This window comes from Saimiri boliviensis, chromosome 2 (assembly GCF_048565385.1).
Source record: "Saimiri boliviensis isolate mSaiBol1 chromosome 2, mSaiBol1.pri, whole genome shotgun sequence".
In the NCBI taxonomy this organism is placed as follows: domain Eukaryota; kingdom Metazoa; phylum Chordata; class Mammalia; order Primates; family Cebidae; genus Saimiri; species Saimiri boliviensis.
The window spans coordinates 111097410-111112137 of NC_133450.1; the positions used below are offsets into that span (position 1 = coordinate 111097410).

The 14728-nt window shown below is 39.8% G+C and overlaps 1 long non-coding RNA gene across 1 annotated transcript; it reads right to left on the minus strand.

The window, feature by feature from the left end:
- Window positions 1-577: 577 nt before the first annotated feature.
- Window positions 578-13762, minus strand: LOC141583641 (uncharacterized). Its single transcript, XR_012516399.1, has 3 exons — window positions 13550-13762; window positions 5686-5821; window positions 578-829 (listed from the first exon to the last, which is right to left on the minus strand). It is a non-coding gene; the product is annotated as an uncharacterized LOC141583641 (long non-coding RNA).
- Window positions 13763-14728: the final 966 nt, after the last annotated feature.

Here is a 14728-nt window from a genome sequence, read left to right on the forward strand (position 1 = left end):
CAAATACTTAAACACTTAAAGCGGGGACCACTTTACCTGTTTATTCTGAGAAACTTGTCTAGCATTCAAAGCACAGACAGTTTTAGCTGTGTATTTTTAAAAAGTTGTCTCTACCTCCCATAGCTCATGAAGTCAAAACGAGTGATCTGTGTCCCCTTGAGTTGAGCATTCTTTTAGTAAGAAAGGATTAAGTTCTATTTGAATTCTGGAAAACTGCTTCTCATCTTGTCAATCAACTGTCATTTTTTGTGTTAATTTCTAGGAGAGGTAATAGAGTCAATCCAAAACCAAAGGTGTATTCAACTCCAGATTGACAAGTCAAATCAAGAAAGCAGGCACTGAGCTGGAAGAGGGATCTTTTCCCAGTGGGCCTCAAGGCCCACATAAATCACTGTGAAGGAATTGGGAAACAGAGACAGAAAGGGACTCGCCTAAGTCTTGTCACTTGAAAGTGCCTGGCAGACTGACTGGCAGAGGGCTGGAAATCAAATCCAAATCTTAAGACGTGTAATTCCACATGGTGCACTGCCTCCCCCAGGCCCAATGTGACACTTCAATGGCTTAACGAGAGCTTGAAGGGATTGATGTCAACATGAAAAGACATTAGATTCCATCGGACGTGTCTTGGGCCCATTGTCTCTAGGGAGAATGTGCCTGGTTCAAATTCTCACTTTGCTTCTCACCTGAGAGATGTGGCCTCAGTGGTCAATGGGAAATGAACTGATTTCAGTCACCACCCTCTCACTCATCATCAAGAAAAATTCCTTCAACCATACATGGATTGTGTTTTCTGGAGTGCTGGGCTACATCCACGGTTCTGAGTAACATGCTAAAAGAGGAAAAATGATTTGCTGCTTAGGAATGGAGACAGAAACACAGACAAACACACACACACACACACAGAGTGACACAAAAAACACCCAAACACAGGCCGCACACACAACTGCTCGTGTTCAGCAAAATACTTAGTGGTATGAGGTGGGCTTTGAACCCGTCCATGCTCCAAAGGAAGACACACCTTTCGCTATTTCACCCGTCTATTCTCGTACGAAATGTGAATAATTCTTTCAGACATGGCTCATGATGACAGGGACCACTCTCATTTCAGCCTCAGAGGCAGACAAGAGGACTGCAAAGGACTCAGGTGTCATCCCTGCTGACTGAAGTGGACTCCCATTTCCCCTCGAACCCAAAGTCACAGCAAAAGTAGCTTTCTCTTTGAAGAGCATACAACTTTTTCAAAACACACAGCTAAAACGGTCCCCGCTTTAAGTGTTACAGAAAAAAAAAATACTTAGGAATATATCTAACAAAAGGGTGGACAGACCTCTAGTAGGAAAACTACATAACACGGATGAAAGAAAACATAGATGACACAAAGAAATGAAAACACATCACATGGCCCTGGATGGGTAGAATCAATATTGTAAAAATGAGCATACTGCAATGTACAAATACATGCAATGTATAAACACGATGCAATTCCCATCAAAATTTTACCATCATTCTTCACAGAGTTAGAAAAATAGTTCTAAGGCCAGGCATGGTGGCTCATGCCTGTAATCCGAGCATTTTGGAGGCCAAGGCGGGTGGATCACCTGAGGTCGGGAGTTCAAGAAAAGCAGTTCTAAAATTCATATGGAAACAAACAAGAGCCAACATAGCCAAAGCACGACTAAGTAAAAGGAACAAATCTGGAGGCATCACACTTCCTGATTTCAAACTATAAGGCCATGGTCACCAAAACAGCATGGTACTGGTATAAAAACAGGCACGTAGATCAATGGGAACAGAATAGAAAATCCAGAAATAAAACCAAATACTTACAGCCAACTGATCTTCAGTAAAGCAAGCAAAAACATCAAGTGGAGAAAGGACACCCTTTTCAACAAATGGTGCTGAGATAACTGGCCAGCCACATGTAGGAGAATAAAGCTGAATCCTCATCTCTCACCTTATACAAAAATGAACTCAGGACAGATTAAAGACTTAAACCTAAAACCTGAAACTATAAAAATTCCAGAAGATAACACTGGAAGAACCCTTTTAGGCATTGGCTTAGGCAAAGATTTTATGACTAAAAACCCAAAAGCAATTGCAACATAAACAAAGATAAATAGCTGAGAGATAACTAAAGAGCTTTTGCATGGCAAAAATAACACTCAGCAGAATAAACAGTAAACTCACAGAGTGAGAGAAAATGTTCACAATATATACTTCTGACAAAGGACTCATATCCAGAATCCACAACAAACTCAAACAAATCAGTAAGAAAAATTCAATCAACCCCATCCAAAAGTGGGCTAAGACATGAATAGACAATTCTCCAAAGAAGACATACAAATGGCTAGCAAATAATTTAATAAATGCTCAACATCACTAATGATGTGGGAAATGTAAATCAAAACAACAATGCAATACCACCTTACTCCTGCAAGAATGGTCATAATCAAAGAATGTAAAAACAACAACAACAACAACAACAACAGTAGATGTTGGCACGGTTGTGGCAATTAGGGAACACTTCTACACTGCTAGAAGAAATATAAACTAGTACGGCCACTACGGAAAACAGGGTGGAGTTCCTTAAAGAACTAAAAGTAGAATTACCATTTGATCAAGCAATACCACTACTGGATATCTACTCAGAAAAAAAGTCATTATTTGAGAAAAGATACTTGCACATGCATGTTTATAGCAACACAATTCACGACTGCAAAATCATGGGACCAACCCAAATACCCATCAATAAATGAGTGGATAAAGAAACTGGCATACATATACATGATGGAATACTACTCGGCCAAAAAAGGAATAAATTAGCAGCATTTGCCATAACCTAGATGAGATTAGTGACTTATTCTAGTGAAGCGACTCGAGAATGGAAAACCAAATATTGTATGTTCTCACTGATATGCGGGAACTAAGCTATGAGTACACAAAGGCTTAAGAATGACACAGTGGACTTCGATGACTTGGTGGAGGGGGGGAGGCACAAGGGACAAAAGCAACAAATACAATGCCGTGTATACTGCTCAGGCGATGGGTGCACTAGGATCTCACACATTACTAAAGAATTTACTCATGTAACCAAATACCACCTGCACACCCCAATAACTTGTGGAAAATAAAATAAAATAACAAAGAATCTTTCTATGAAGTATTTGTTATGCACTAGGCATGGTTCTAAGAGGTTTACATATATTGATTTATTTAATATTCTCACCAACCACCCTCAGGGGACACTATTGTCAACCTCATTTTACAGATGAGGGAATGAGACGTAGAAAAGTTAAATTGCTTACTCAATGTTACACATAATATGTGGCAAAGACAAGATTTAAAGTAATTAATAATGTGACCGTATTTTAGGGGAAAGTTCAATTGACTTGAGGAAATAAATGTGAAATGCATCAGCATTTTCTTTGTGTTTCAGCAGATAATGCATTGTGCCTCACTGCCACTGATGAACCATGTAGGAAGCTAGGCGAGAACAAAGCCGTGATTAACCAGCAGTCTGCTGGTCAGGAGAAGGGTGAGAAGGTGCCAGTGGGGTCCTACCCATTCTCTATCAGCTTATCTAGGACTCTCCAATCTCTCTACTTTCTCATTCTGCCTAATACAAAATACATTACAAAACCTGTCTTCCTGAGACTAAAATAATTCACCCATGCTTGGTGTCCAGGGCCCACGTTAATCATGTCTGAAACTTGGTTTAACAAATGCACAATGAATCATCATCGCTTTCATCTCTTTAAACTATGACACAGTCATTAAAACATACCTAACTTGACTTCAAGATGCGCAGGGTAGAGAATCAGAGGGTTGGATGGGCATGGGGAGCTGGGTGCAGGCTCAGTCTCATCTGGCCTTCACTTGCCTTCCTCTAAGCCAGATTGCCTGAGGGGAGGAGCAGTGTAACATCTGCTTCCAGTGATGAAAATCCACCCTACCAATAGAATGGCCATACATTGAGAATAGGGAAGTACTGAGTTCTGAAACTCAGTACTTCATGAGTGAAGACTCATCCCAAACTCCTTCGATGTAAGTTTACTATCTATCTGTGGATGTTATCAGACTACATAATCTTGTAAATTTATTTAGACCATCTTTCCGTTATTTTGAGTGAGTTATGCTTTTTCAATTAGTTGATGGTTGTTTTTTTAAAACTGGGAAGATATGCAGATAACTGTTTTCTCACCATAAACTGAGCACATATGATGCTTCAAGCCATATAAATGTTTCATGGGTTTTGTGAACTGTACTGGTAGGAAGAGAATTCTGACATGTCACCTCATAATTCTTTGTGTAAAATCAACATGACAACAGCTTGAAATTGAAATCTAAGTTCAAACCTGATTAATAGTTTCATAAAATCTACAGTGGTAGTAAGTGATTGCAGGAAGGAAAAAATTATCTGGGTAGTTTTCAGCCATACTGATGTGTACAATGAATCTAGGGGTGATTAAATGTTGAGTGCATAAACAAATGAGCTAATATGTAAGTGGAATGTTGATAAATTATTGATCGATGGCCTAAATAGTATATACGACTTAGTTATATCACTGACTATCTAGATGATTCTGCTTTCCTGAATTGGTTTTTCTAGCTCCATTCTTTCCCAATCATCAGGAATGCTTGATTTACTACCTGGCTAACTAGGAGCTCACAGGTATCTTCTCATCCTTGAGCCAAGGGCCTTCACTCATCACTGTTTCTTTCCTTGATTATTACTTGCAAGTGATAAATGTACTTGCTTTTCATCATCTCTTCTTCCAATACATGCCCCATGATGAGAAGGACTCAGCCTGGCTTGCTATTCCCATAAGGACAAAGGCCAACTAAAAATAAGAAGCTCGACTCTATGTAAAGGACTGAATTGTGCCCCACACTAAATTTGCATGTGGAAGTCCTACCCTCCAGTGTGACTTTATTGGAAGAGAGGGCCTTTAAAGAGTTAATTAAGGTTAGATGAGATGACAAGGATTGGGCTTCAGTATGATAAGACTGGTGTTCTTCTAAGAGGAGAAAGAGACACAAGAGATCTCTCTCCCTGTGCATGGGGAAAAGGCCACATGGGAGGGAGTGAAAAGGTAACTGTCTCCAAGATAGGAAGAGCAGTCTCACCAAAAGCCAACCCCACTGGCACCTTTGTCTTAGACTTTGGGCCTCAAGAACAGTGAGGAAATAAATATCTGTTGTTTAACTTACCCAATCTGTAGTATTTTGTTAGAAGCCTATAATTACTAACTGACTCATATATTCTCCATGTTAAAAATAAGAAAAGAAGCACCTTTTGCTTAGGGCGTTTATTTTAGAAAGCTTGTACATCTTTCTCATATTGAAATGTATGTAAATATTCTTAAAAGATAACTTAGTCTCATTAGTTTTAAGACCCAAAGATGCTGTTCTGAAAGCCTGGGAATCATCACTTTGAAAATTATCAAGGAAGATAACACCTCCATTTCTCAGGTTCAGTAGGAGGCTGGGAGGGTAAGTTCCGCAGGTATCTTACTCCAAGTTGCAAGACAACCTCCTTTTATAAAGACATAAGAAGTTTATTTTTTCTTTGGAAAAGCCAATTGTCTAACAGAGACGGTTACCCCAATTGCTAAGAACGTTTAAAATGAAAGGTGTGTGACAAATGGGACTGTAAAGTCCCCTTGAGGACAAGTTATTGCTTACCTTGAGAATTTGTATGTTAAAGGTTGTATCTGCTTTTTATATAAAAAGGTGAGAGTTGTTTTTTATTTATTTTTTTTTCTGTCTTTGCAACTGCTGAGCTGATTTCCTGAGAAGTGCATCTCACTTTGGTTTCATGCTAAAAGAAATAAAGGTTATTCAATTAGAAAAAGAGGAAGTCAAATTGTCTCTATTTGCAGATGACATGATTGTATATTTAAAAGACCCCATTGTCTCAGCCCAAATCTCCTTAAGTTGATAAGCAACTTCAGCAAAGTCTCAGGATACAAAAACAATGTGCAAAAATTATGAGCATTCCTGTACATCAGCAACAGACACACAGAGAGCCAAATCATGAGTGACCTCCCATTCACAGTTGCTACAAAGAGAATAAAATACCTAGAAATACAACTAACAAAACATGTGAAGGACCTCTTCAAAAAGAAGGACAAACCACTGCTTAAGAAAATAAGAGAGGACAGAAACAGATATAAAAACATCTCATACTCATGGTCAGGAGGAATCGATATTGTGAAAATGACCATACTGCCCAAAATAATTTACATATTCAATGCTATCCCCATAAGCTACCAATGACTTTCTTCACAGAATTGGAAAACAAACACCTTCAGCTTTATACGGAACCAAAAGAGAACCTACATAGCCAAGACAATCCTAAGCACACAATTATGGAGACATCATACTACCTGACTTCAAACTGTACTACAAGGCCACAGTAATAAAAACACCGTGGTACTGGTACCAATGTAGACCAACGGGACAGAACAGAGGCCTCGAAAGTAACACCACACAGCTACAACTGTCTGATCTTTGAGAAACCTGACAAAAACAAGCCATGGGGAAAGGATACCCTAGGTAACAAATGGTGTTGGAAAACTGGCTAGCCACATGCAGAAAGCTGAAACTGGATCCCTTCCTTGCACCTTATATAAAAATCAACTCTGGATGGATTCAAGATTTAAACATAAGACCTAACACCGTAAAAAACCTAGGCAGTACCATTCTGGACATAAGCATAGGCAAGGACTTCATGACTAAAACAGCAAAAGCAATGGCAACAGAAGCCAAAACAGACAAATGAGATCTAAACTTAAGAACTTCTGCACAGCAAAAGAAATTAGCATTAGAGTGAACTGGCAACCAAAAGAATGGGCAAAAAATTTTGTGACAGAGATGAAGAGACACTTTTCAAAAGAAGACATTCATGCAGCCAACAAACATGAAAAAAAAAGCTCATCATCACTGACAACTAGAGAAATGCATATCAAAACCACTTTGAGGTACCATCTCATGCCAATTAGAATGGCAATCATTAAAAAATCTGGAGACAACAGATGTTGGAGACAATGTGGAGAAACAGGAATGCTTTTACACTGCTGTTGAGAGTGTAAATTGTTCAACCATTGTGGAAGACAGTGTGGTGATTCCTTCAGGATCTAGAAATAGAAATATTGTTGGACCCAGGAATCCCATTATTAGATATGTACCCAAAGGATTATAACACTTTCAATTATAAAGACACGTGTACACGTATGTTTATTGTGGCACTGTTTACCATAGCAAGGACTCTGAACTAACCCAAATGCCCATCATAGATAGACTGGACAAGGAAAATATGTCACACATACACCATGGAATACTGTGCAGCCATAAAAAATAACTTCATGTCCTTTGCTGGAACATGGATGAAGCTGAAAACCATCATTCTCAGCAAACTGACACAAGAACAGAAAACCCAACATTGCATGTTCTCACTCATAAGTGGGTGCTGAATAATGAGAACACACAGAAACAGGTAGGGGAACATCACACACTGGGGCCCAGGGGTTGAGGGGCTAGGGGAGGAATAGCAGGGTGTGGGCGAATTGGGGAGGGATAGCATTAGGAGAAATACCTAATGTAGATGACGGGGCAATGGATGAAGTAACAACCACCATGGCATGTGTATACCTATTGAACAAGCCTACATGATCTCCATATGTATTGCAGAACTTAAAACATAATATTTTTTTCTAAAATATAAGTGGATGGTGAACAATGAGACCACATGGACACAGGGAGGGGAACATCACACACTGGGGCTTGTGGGTGGTGGGGGAGGGGTGGGGAGGAACAGGCAGGGGTAGGGGGATTGGGAAGGGATAACACGAGAAATACCTAGTGTAGTTGATGGGAGGATCAGATGCAGCAAAGCACCAAGACGTGTGGATACCTATGTAACAAAATGCACGTTCTGCACATGTACCCCGGAAATTAAAGTGTAAAAATAGTATTTCTTTCTCTTCTACCTTCGTGGAGAAGTTTTCTTGGTTGGGGGGAGATTTCGTTTTCAATTATGTGTCTCTAACACCTCCCAGTCTCAGTGAGAATGTTAAACATATATACATATATACATATATATGCATATGTATATGTATATATATATATATATATATTTATATATATATGTATATAAACATCTTCTAAATTAATACTTTATCTCTTCATCTGTATTAGTCCAATTTGCATTGCTGTAATAAAGGGATACCTGAGGCTGGGTAATTTATAGGGAAATGAGGGTGATTAGACTCATGGTTGTGCAGACTGTCCAAGAAGCATGGCACCAGCATCTGCTTCTTGTGAGACCTCAGGGAGCTTACAACCATGGCAGAAGGCAAAGGGGAGCTGGCATCTAACATAGTGAGAGAGGAAGCAAGAGAGAGACGGGGGCAGTATCACACTTTAACAACCAGATCTCAGTGAGTGAAGAGAGCAGGAATTCAGCCATTACTGTGAGGAGGGCACCAAGCCATTCAGGAAGGATCTGCCCGATGAGCCAACACCTCCCTCCCAGCAGGCCCTACCTCCAACACTGGGGATCACATTTCAACATGAGACTTGAAGGGCCCAAACATTCAAACGATATCACCATCTCTGTTACTACTGTATCTACACAGGTAATGAGGGGTTCTGTTAGACTTCATTACATCTTAATTCTGCTGCCCATATCAGATAAACAATGGTAGGCTGGTAATGAGGAATCAGAAGTAGAGGCCAAAAGTGGTTTTACTCAGATGGCCATAGCATCATTTTAAATGTTTGGAAAAATTAGATTTCTTGGGTTAGTGCACTGATTAGTGGAAAATGCCCTGTGCTTGCAGTTGGAAGAATGTGGATCTGAACTCCGTTCCACCACTGACTCTCTCTGTGAGTCTTACCAGTCTCCTAATTTCACCCTGAAGCCCAATCTCCTCATCTGAAAACATCTCTTGTTTCTTCTAGGGTCACTGAGAGACCAGATGAAATATTACAGGTGTGCTTTGCGTGATGAACACTTGTACCCTAGTGTTTTCTTAGTATTCACTAACCTTGCCATCTAAAGGGACTGTGACATTTACCAGCTAGTTTCCAAAGGGGCTTACTCCTAAAGGAAAGGAAAACTGATCTTTCCATTTCCAGTTCATCTGTCCATTCTTCTACTCCTTTAAACTTCTTCATAAAGACTTTCTTGCCTTTCAGCATTATATTCTATCTTTAATAACATAGGACATGGTGCTCACAGTTTTGCACATTTAATTTGTTCTGCATTGGGGGTTATGGTTCCTAAGGGAGATGCCCTATCAAGTTACCCTGTCTTTTCAGCTCAAGAATTCAAGGTGTTTATAAACTGAGGAAATACAATGACTTCAAGTGGAAAATAAAATGAGGAATAACTGCATACTACAAGATAGCAGTGCAATTTAGAGCTAGAACAGGCCTAGTGTGTTCTAAATCTAGCATAAACACATTTTATGTTATAAATATGGATTTTAAGTAAAAAACCAAGCTTTCTGTTGTGATTTATTTATTTAGGTTTCTCTCTAATTTGGTCGAGGTCTCTCTTTAAAGGAGGCCAGAAGCCAGCCCATCTCCAGGAGAGCCCTGGCCAGGAGGAAAGGCAGGCTCTGGGGTGTCAGTCAGGTAAGGCACAAGGAGGAGGCAACACCAAAACACAGGAACAGAAGAAATCTCTAACTTACACATCCTGGAGAAGGTCGGGGAGCGTCTGGAGCCCGAGGGGCAGTCTGAAGGCCGTGAGGAACCAGAGAGCAGAGGGAGGGCCTGAAGCTTTCTTCTCGGGCTTTCCCGTGAGGGTGTGGCTTTGCTGATTTAAGAGAACACGTGGAGCTGGGCTTATTTACAGGGCTCTGGTGTCGACCATTAGGTTTTATCATGACCAGCAGCTGTGTGATGGGTGGGTTCTGACTCAGCGGGATGGGCCGCATCACGACCACTCAGGGAGGGGGAGGGTTACCCAGATCGGAGGGGATACAGTGAGACTGGGCTTCAGACAACTTAGGTCAGGTCTGAAAATGGATGCTGAGGCAGCAACTATTAAACACATTTATGGCAGCTTTCCCCGAAACCTGGCTTTTAAATCATTTATATTACACATGAACAAAAACTAAACTGAAAATATTTGGAAATAACCCCTTTGGTTTGCACTAATAAGCGGGAATCAAGTTTCTAGGTTGTCCTGTTTTAAGTCAAATGACAATGTTATTTAAGTTCTCCTATTCGTAGGTTCTCCTATTATAAGTAAAATGACAATGTCATTTCATCTTAAAGCTAAGATATGAAAATAGAGAGGGAAATATGTAGCCCTTTACCTGAGGTGTCAAAGTGTTTCTGTTCATAAAGGCCATTTTAAGTTTTACTTTCAGATTTATCTTGTTACTTTAGTGCAGTCTAGGTGAAAATATTCTTTTGAGGCTGTAAGACACATGTTCCCATTTGGAAAAAAGATATTTCATTGACCATATATGTTTCTACTATGACTGTCGAGTGTTTCTTTTATCTAGAGGTTTATATTGCTAAAGAAGTTGCGTATGGTTACAGTTTGCAGCCAACAAGTTACCCTGAATTAGCACAGGTGGCTCTTGCTAGAGGAATGCTGTGACGTGAGGCTTAACCATAGTTCTCATATTGTGGTTCCCGAACCAGCAGCATCAGTTGTGTCTGAGAACTTATTATAAATGCAGATTCTCAGACCCCACCCAGACCTACTGAATAAGAAACTCTGAGTGGAAACCAGCAATCTGTGGCCCAACACGCCCTACAGGTGATTCTGGACTGCACTAGAGAGCCATCAATTTAATGTTACAGAAACCCCTTTAGGGTTTCTGTAGCACATTGCTTCAGTAATATAAATGTTGACTTTATTTTACTTAATGGCATATGTGATATAAATGGTATATTAATGTCATATAAATGACTATAAATGGTAGCACATTACTTAAATAATATAAATGGTCAACATTTTAAAATTCTTTTAGCTGGTACTGAAAACCACTATCCTGTTTAACAAGGGTTCAGCCTAACAACAGTGGTGGTCATCACAATTCACAGTTTTGGCCAGTTGGTCCTGTTCATAGGCACAGTCAGTGATTCACCCAGAGGACTCACAATGAGTTGCAAACATGTCCCTTCTGCAGAGCTCAGACCGGGATGCCTTTTGAGGTGCTAACTGGCAAAAAAATTTAAATGTCGTTGCGATTTACCCTGCCCTCATCTTCACCCTCATTCTGGGTCTTTGCTTTCCTTGAAACAGTCGCTTTCTCTGTGACCTTATTTATCCTCTCTCACTGTGTGCCCTTCCTCAAACTTGCAGAGAATCCACAAGATTCAGTAATCACCTTCTGAACGTAGTTTCAGAACTGACTGCTCTCTTAGCTATATCTCTATCTTAGTAAACACAGTCACTTAGATGTCCTCCTGTTAACATCAGCACAAATAAATAAAACTGAATGTGTGCCTCACATCAGCTTCCTATCTGAGCGTCCACATTTTTGTCAGTGGGAGGTTGCACAGATCTACAAGTTACCCTGATTCCCCTTTCTCCTTTGCTGGCTTGACCCTGGAATGAGCTATAGATTTTCATAATATATATCATATTTATCCATTTCTCCATTACTGTATTTAGAATGTAAACACCGGAAATGGGAAACTGTTTTCCAAAAGGCCTTCTTCTGTCCCTTTCTTATTCCCTCCCTCTCTTTCTCCTTTCTTCCCTTTCTCTTAATTCCGTCCTTTTTTCCTTCTCTCCTCCTTTCTTTCCTCCCCTTCCTTCCACAAACAGATGGCAAAAGAAATGATTTAGCTCCTCTCCTTCTAGGTGTCCCACTGACTAAGAGCAGCCTTTGCATTCTTGAGCCTCAAAGTTCTCCACGTTCTGCTGACAATCTACTTCTTTCATCTCCCCTCCATCCACTTCCTGTATTGACTCTTATTGGGTCTCAAACTCAGACACACCGAAAAGCCTGATTGAAAGAGATATTTGAGACCAAATCCTAGGGTTTCTGACACAGTAGTTTCATGGTAAATCCCAAGATTTAACATTTCTGAAAAGTTTTCATGTGCTACAGATAGAATGTTGGTATCTCCCACAAATTCATATGTCCAAGTCCTAACCCCACAGTGTGTCTGTATTTAGAGATGGGGTCTCTAAGGAAGTCAGTCAAGTTAAATGAAGTCATAGGGTTGGGCCCTGGCCTGATGAGATTAGTGTCCTTATAAAATAAGGTGTTCTTATAAAATAAAACACCAGAGAAAGGAAAGGAAAGGAAAGGAGAAAGGAAAGGAAAGGAAAGAAGAAAGAAAATGAAAGGAAAGGAAAGGAAAGCAAAATCAGATGTGGGTGTAATGCACACTAGCATGAGCAGGGGTGCGGTGTTGGTGGCGGATAAGATAATCAGGGAAGCCTTCTCTGTGAATGTGATAGAAGTGAGGGATGAGCCCTGGGAACTAATTTGAAGTTTCTTCAAATGGTTGCAAGTAGATTTACCGTATGACTCAGTGATTCCATTGCTAGCTATATGCCCCAAAGACCTGAAAACAGGTGTTCAAACAAAAACTTGTATGCTCTTTAAATGTGTCAAGATCATAAATATGCAGGAAAGTCTTGGAAACAGTGTCAGGAAAACTGGATCAGAATGCAAAAACATATTTTACTCCCAAGCGGGGCAAGAGGTAAAAGTTAAATGAGTTTGTGAACTGAATTATCATGTAGGAACCATGCTGATTTCTTGATCTAGGGGTTATGCGGTGGTAACCTAGGAGAGTTTCCACACTTTGGATAAAATATACCGGAGTATTTTGTGGGATGTTGCAAATCTGGCACAGCAATAACTGGTGGGGACTCTAAGAAAAGAAACAGGTTATATTTTGCACTGCTACTGGAAGTTTCCTAGAAGTATGACATTATTAAAAAGTAAATTACTTTTTAAAACAACCATATCAATACTATGCCAGAAAAGCAGAGACGTCACCAAAATCCACTATAGAGGCTACTCTTCATCCAAAGCTGTGAACCCTTATAAAAGTCTCAATGTCAACCAACTCCACTTAGTAGATATTATTATACTTAGTAGTATTAGAGGCTGCTGTGTGGACACATTAGTTTTACTGCACAGTGTGGATATTAGTGTTAGGGCACAGTGTACATATTATATTGGTGTTGGAGAACAGTGCAGATATTACATTAACATCAGGGAACCATACGGATAGTATTACATTAGCATTAGAAGCAACAGTGTGGATGTCAGATTAGCGTTAGAATATTATATTGGTGTGGATATTATGTTGGTGTTAGGGTACGGTATGGATATCATAGTAATGTTAGGGCACGGTGTGATTATTATATTAGAGGCCACTGTGAGAACATATCTTAGCAGCCACTGTGTCTGGATATTGACAATGATATGAGGATGTAGTCGTAATGATGGGATTTGGGGATTTCATTTTTCTAGATGAATTTCTTCCTTTGCTGAGTACTCTAAAGACTCTCTTCTCTGCACTCAGGGCCGTGGAAAGGAAGCTTTTTACTCACCAATGAACAAGACTTAGTTGACACCACCGTCGTGCTGCCCCGAGGAAGTCTTCGGGCACCTCAGAGGGAAGTTGGTCAGGGGTGGGTTCGTGCGCCCTCTGGTGGCACCAGAGCTCAGCACAGATACTCTTGCTCAGTTTCTCAGCAGACGTGCACCCCCGCCTGGCTGTCCTGAAATACCTATAAAATTCAATATTGAGTTTACTCAATGTAATAATTTTAGAAATTCAAACCAAAATGAAGCCCACTGTAGCCATTCCTTCCCAAAGACGGTGATGGAAGACTTTGGAAGCCATGTAGAATCAAATGAATATATACACAAATTAAGAAAAACAAAAACCTACTCAAAATAGTCCAGAGACTGTAATTTTAAATGCAAAACTATAAAAAATTTAAAAGAAAATCTATATGACGTTGAGTTTGGTGTTGACTTGTAACACAAAACATCAAATGCCAATTCATGAAAATATTGATAATGGACTTCATAAAACTAAGTATTCTACTGTGCAAAACTGTATGCAGAGAACAAAAAGAAAAGAGAGATGTGAGAAGATAATGACAAAACACATACGTGATTTTAAAACTGGGTAAATATCTGAACAGATACCTAACCGAAGCAAATATACTGATAGTAGGCAGGACATGGTGGCTCATGCCTGTCACCCCACATCTTTCAAAGGCTTAGACGGGTAAATATTCTGAGGTCAGAGTTCCAGACCAGCCTGGCCAACATGGCGAAACCCGTCTCTACTAAAAATACAAAAAATTAGCCACGCGGGCTGGTGGGCACCTGTAATCCCAGCTGCTTGGGAGGCTGAAGCAGGAGAATCGCTTAAACATGGGAGGTGGAGGGTGCAATGAGCCAGTATCGTGTCATTGCACTCCAACCTGGGTTACAGAGCAAGAAAGACTCCATCTCAAATATATATATATATATATATATATATATATATATATATATATATATATTTAACAACACATCTCATACATGTTGATATGTTTATACGAGGGGAAACTAGTTCGGGTCTACACAGGAAATCTGCATTTTCCTCACAATTTTGGTGTGATTCTAAAACTAATTTAAAATAAAACCTTTATTTAAAAATTGTAATTTTTAAAAATATCTCCTTACTTATTTGTACTAATAAGAAGCAGTAATTGACACTAACTACTCCTACT